Source organism: Schistocerca nitens, chromosome 5 (assembly GCF_023898315.1).
Source record: "Schistocerca nitens isolate TAMUIC-IGC-003100 chromosome 5, iqSchNite1.1, whole genome shotgun sequence".
NCBI classification, from domain to species: Eukaryota; Metazoa; Arthropoda; class Insecta; order Orthoptera; family Acrididae; genus Schistocerca; species Schistocerca nitens.
The window spans coordinates 650,942,832-650,949,240 of record NC_064618.1 but is presented as its reverse complement, the minus strand read 5'-3'; positions in this window follow the sequence as shown (position 1 = coordinate 650,949,240).

Here is a 6,409-nt window from a genome sequence, read left to right as displayed (position 1 = left end):
GCAAAGCAGCCACAGACTGCACACGGCACAGCCGGTGATTTTCATACTGAGGTGTCGTTACCAATAAAAAAACCTAAACAGCATACTTACATAGCCCCCATGCTCCCCACAAAAAATTTTACAAATTTTGTTGGGCACTGGCCAATACATATTTGTTAAAATTTTTTTTTCACAATTACAATAACAAAGAAATCAAATGCACACACTTATTGATACAATGTTGGTCAAAAGCTAAAATTTTCTCACAGTCCATAAAGACAGTCCTTATCATTCATCACATTGCAGTGTTTTTCTCAAAGTCTGAGCAGTAAAAGAAAATGCACACGGAAGTAGTGGATTTCCATGCAGTCTTGAAGAAGTATCGTTGTCCTTCCAACGGAAAGACAGTGCTGACTCTCGACATGCTGACAGGTAATGGGCCACAAGAGAGCAAACTCACAGCGGAGTCAGTCGAAGTTTTGAAGAGTATTGGTGGGTAGGTCATCACAGAGCAGACCCACTGTAGTCCTGGTAGAGATTACGGTATTGGTGGGCCACCAGAGGTGCAGACCCACTGCAGTCCTTGTAGAAATAATGGTATTGGTGAGTCATCAAAGGTGCAGACCCACTGCAGTCCTTGTAGAGATATAATGGTACTGGTGGGCCACCAGAGGCGCAGACCCACTGTAGTCCTTGTAGAGATGGCCAGCAGCCATCTGTTGTGACTGTGCAGGTACACAATCACCATTGAAGAGTCTTGCGGATAATATAACAAGTCCATAACCACCACTTGTGCACTCACAAAGTTGTTGGAATTGTCCTTAGAACAAGCAATGCTGTTATCCAGTCCCTTGCTGAATTATTAACACACGTGCAAACACTAACAGTCCCTACTTGTCACATATTGTCCATATACTATGACCAACAAAAACGTGTGCAGTGAAATGTAACTTACAATTTGCTTAATTTGATGACCTGGTGTCAATTACAATTTTATAACATAAGAACACAATAACAAAGATACAAAACACATCATTCAAGAACATAACAATACAAATAACACTTGCGGTAATAGGGGCTTTACAAAAGAATAGAAATAAACATATACATCAGTGTTACAAAAATAATGACATAAGTACATACATAAAGATCAGAATAACTTTTGGAACATCAACATCACACATGAGCATTAAAACAGAACAGATAAATGTCTAAACATCTTTACAAAGTAAATAACATAGTATTTGAAAAATTATACAACATAAATCTTATTAGCTAAACACATAAAGACAGGAAAAACACAAATATAAAAGAGTACACAAACACATAGTGAGATAACACAAAAGGAAAGGACAGGGTTCGTTTTCAGTGTAACTTTTGGTACTGCAGTATTTTGCGAACAAAACCTTTTTTGTTCTTGGAGATCTCCCTTCGTTCATCATTATTCCCAAAAAGTCCTATCTGTACCTCTTTTCTGTGTTCCAACCATATTTCTTTCAAAATAGTTAGTTCTTAGTGCATAATACTCATTTTTGCCAAATCTGTTTCTTATATAGTCTACCCCTCTTACGCTAACTTAAATCTACTGAGCTCAGATGCTAAACTAAGGGACGAGGCAATGCAGCATCACATAAAACAATTAATATAAACAGCAATGAAAAAAAACGCAGATGTGCGAAGCAAGCAGCATTAAGAAATTAGCAAAGCAATTGTAATATTACAACTAATCTAAGGCAATGTGCAACAAATAATAACAAGAAATCATTAGTAAAACTGGCTTAACAGAATAATACAAAGTCAAATTCAATAACACTATGCCTGGCAAACAGCAGCAACTTATACCTAAACATGACATAGCTCAAGCAGAAAAAATATTACAGTAAAAATGGCCATGTTTAAAACTTACGTCACATCTTAACACTAGAGTGATGCATCACAAAAACTTACTCTACGAAAAAAATTAACAAGTAGTTGAAAAGAAAATTATGTATGCAGTTCCTGTTATTAGTCCCTTCTTATTGGTCTTTCCATTCCAAGAGCTCCTTTTTCGAAGAATGTGGGTCATAAAATAATTATTTAATAGATCTGTTGACAGAAAGTGTCCACATTAGCAAATGAATTTTTTTTTTTTATATATAAAACCTATGCTGCAACACAGCTGGAAACTAGATATCAAATGAAATAAGCAACTATGAAAGGCAAAGCATAAAAATATCATTCAATAGTCATGTGACATTTCATAAGTTAGTGGAAAAATCTCTCAACTAGAGAGACAGTAGTCATAATCAGGTGTATAGACATAAAAATATTTCTCGTCATTTCATTAGGCATCCAGTGTAAGCATATGTTTTCAAGTTCGACGGTGTCGTTTTTGCGATGCTTTCTACAAAAGAATGTCAGAAGCGAGGTTAATGGCCTCCCTTTTTGTTTTCTACCTGTGCCGCTGGAAGGCTAATGGCCTTTTTTTTTTTTTTTTTTTTCCGGCGGCTGTCGCCCAGGTGGGTGCCCGCGACGCATTACGTGCAGGTGGTCACTTAACTTTCGTACGGAAATATTTACGACAGCAGTTTTCGCTACAATGGCAGTCTTATATAAAAATTTCATAGGTCAAGCATTTGTGTTACAAATCTGTAGAAACAAAATCCTATAAATATAAGTGTCCAAAAAAAAAATATTCGTCAGCATTGTGATACATTCACGCATTTACACACATTTCATAATTCTAAAAGTACGATTCTCGTTTTCCAACATCCTTTTCCACAAAGCAGAGTTCCTATCCACTATTCATTACTCCTTACCTTATTATACATATACATATTCGTCGACACTTCAATATTTCATCGTAACATACGTATCATAATCAGATTCCTCATATAGCATCATCTCATTGATAATAAACATACCTCAACAACATAATACACATCGTCGCCGTAAAAATAACATCATAACACCTCAGTCAACTCTCAAAATCGTCGTAGCTTTCTAATTTCAAAACCTAAAAAAAATTCTCTGCTCATGTCAAAAGTGTCATCTGCCTCAAACGTACTTTAAAAATCATGATTCCATACCAAACACATCATTCAAAGCTCACATAGTATCACAATGGTTCCAAAAAAATATGAACAGTTTACAAAGTACAAACAAAATACAATTTCATAAGTGTGAAGTTATTCAACTGTGTAATTACGTAAGCATCTGTCACTAATGTAGTAAAAAAAAATGTTTGTCTCTCTCAGTTAAATGATCTGATAGCTGTGTAATACTGTGTTGGAGAAATATGGTACCGATGTGTAAAGTTGTATAAGCAAATACCATATTAGCTAGGGTTCCTTGTGGTTGCCACACACATGGTACACAAAGTAAGCGTGTACCCCCCTGAGGATTAATGTAATTATACCCTCAGGTGTTACAGATTACAGCAATGGAATGAAATGTATCACGGAAAACTTTCTTTGTAAAAAAAAAATCTTTAAAATAAATGTTTTAAGTATAAAATTAATCACTCAAATACGTGTCCTGTAGCGCTAAACTGTGCGTCATGTTGTAAGATAATTCTATGAAACTGTCGTAGTTATCGTCCTCTGTAAGCAAAGTTCTGCTAAAGTCAATGTACTTACCTCATGATACACAAAAGTGAAATGCTTTGTGTATAGATATCGTAGTTATTACGCTTATTGTTGTGATGAAGAAAGTACTGTACTGTAACGTATTGTTGTGCTACGAAAAAGGCTGTCTCATTGTAGCTATACCACAAAAGTTACTACTAAAACATGTTTTACTTTCCAGAAGAAGTCAGAAAAACTGTGCAGATATAAAACAGAAACACCTCAAAAGCAACATTGTAAACTGTCACTCATTAGTAGCGTCGTGATAACATCGTGTAGCTGTCACATAAACTAACCACTGTATCATCTGGTATCTCTCAGAAACCACCTCGAATCCATAATGTATTTGCAAGTAAACCAAAATGTTGCATTAAAAAAAAAGCAGATTATCTTTCAATAAACAGTTTTACGTGTGAAATGTGGTGTAGAATGCGGCATAAGTCGGTAAAGAATACTGGAATTTTTCTCAAGGTTAGCGTCTATGATATTTTTCTCGGAGCCAGCCGGCGCACGCGGCTCCCTGCGGTGCGGGTCATTGTCTGTTGGCGCGCGTCGTTAATGGGATTCGGAGACCGAACCTCTAGAAATTCGCCTTGCCGAGAGGGCCCAGCTCTGTTATAATCCCGCCAGTTCTGATGAAATTCAGGTCTGTCGTTATATCGGTAGTTTACATAGTTTCTTGTTTGTCGGTCATGTGGTGGAGAATTTCTCCCGGAATCGTAACTGCGCGCCGAACTGTTGCGTCTGAAGTTATTCTGCCCTTTTTTTTTTTTTTTTTTTTTTTTTTTTTAACAGCTTATAGTAAAAATCATTGTGTCGGCGAGTAGCATAACGGTCATTGTTAGGTCGTGTCGGCGGTTCCATCTTAAAATTCGGTGCACATTGCCAATTTCTTTCATAACTTCCGAAATGCCCTGTGTTATTATGTTGCGGCTTTTCCGTATCTCTATGTCTCTCTTCCTGTATTGGGGCGCGAGTGTCCTCTGAAATACGTAATTCTTGTATTACCTCTGTCAGCTGATCTTGTACTTCCCGGATTTCTCTTTGGTGTTGATTCAGATTTTGTTTCAGTTTCCTAATTTGTTCGCTCTCTTCTGTGTCATTAAAGACTACCGGTTTTGTGTCATTCAGATTTTCATCTACCTTCGTAGATAAATTAGTGAACTGATCCGAAAGTTCGGCTACTTTCTCTGATAGTGTACTTATTTCCTCAGTGTATTTTTCTGAACCAAGTTTCAGAGTATCTACTGTGTCCTTTAAATTTTCTTGAGTTTTTGCAAGTTGCGTAACCGAATCGGTAAATGCAACTGAGTCAATTTTAGCCGACAAGGTCTCATGATTTTCATGAACAGTGGTTTGCAGTTCTTTTATAGCTGCTTCGTGATTCTGTAATGCATTTTCATGCCGCGAAAAAATAGGTTGAAAATGCTCACAAATTTGTGTTTTTACGTCATTACAGACTTTTTGACATTTCGATTCAATGTGATGTAACTCAGTAGTTAAATCTTCACGTGCTTGTTCAACCGTGGAGTCTAACTTTTGAAGCTGTTGCTGTGTTTGACTCTGATTTTGTTCCATTTGTTTCTGATTTTGTTCGATTGTGTCTAATTTTTCAAGCTTTTGTTTGTGTTTGTCTCTGATGTTGTTCTATTTGTTGCATTAGCTGTAATAACAATGCATTAGTGTCTGGAATCTGTTCCTCTACGCTTTTCGGCAGTGCATTTGCACCGGCAACATTCACATTTTGACAAGCAGAAAATGTGTCTTGACTTATTTGAGAAAACGGTGAGGATCCAAAACCTGAATCTACAGTATTTGTGAGATCGTCTCGTGTCATTTCGGATTCCTGAGCCGCGCTATTGCCGACCGATCGATCGATAATGCTTCCCTGTTCTCTAATTGTTTCGCTGTCTACACCATTGTTTGCAACCCGCTCCATTTCCCTATGCACAATTACCAAATTACTACTTTGAACGTCTGTTAATTCATTACACAGTGGTGCTGGCAAGCTACGCTCGTCGTCACTATTATTTCTCAGTTTGCTTTGGAGCCTAGTGTTACGTATTTCACACGCCATTATTGTCACAGTATTTCACACGACAACACAGAAAAACACAATTTCAAGAGCAAAAATAAGAGAACACATTAACATAACACTGAAAATAATATCTAGTTAATTGCAGCTGCGAAATACTTGGTGCAAATCTACATGCATACCACAACTGTTTTATTGTACAACAATGAAAAACTACAACTACAATGGAAATTCTCTCTACAATTACGCGCTAGCAATAAACAAAATCTACACTAATTACACAAACTACAAGAAAAAAATCAGAAGATTCCAGTGAGGTATCCTCGGCTAAGGGTCGACATATGAAACTTCCCCTTTGAATAATTTTACACGACTGTGCTTATACTGACACACAATATTTTTTTAGCGCAACGCAATCTGACTTTCAACACACAATATTTTGTTAGCGCAACGCAATCTGACTTTCAAAATTCTCTACAAGAGAATGGCCCTGACTAACATTAACCTATACGTCTCACAAATCACTTACCTCACCAAAAATCTTCGCTGCTCAAGCTACTGCAATACAGCGAGCGCCACTACTGCCAGCTAAATAAAAGATTCAAACTATGGAAGGCACTAACTACTGATAGGGATAGTTAGCAAATGAAAGATATTAATAGAGAACAAACAATGTATTTACCTTGATATCATGACAAATTACAAAACTCCACCATCTCTCTCCCCACATCCACCACTGCTGGCGGCTCACCTCCAACTGCCCAGCGCTACGCGCTGTTCACAGCCAGCT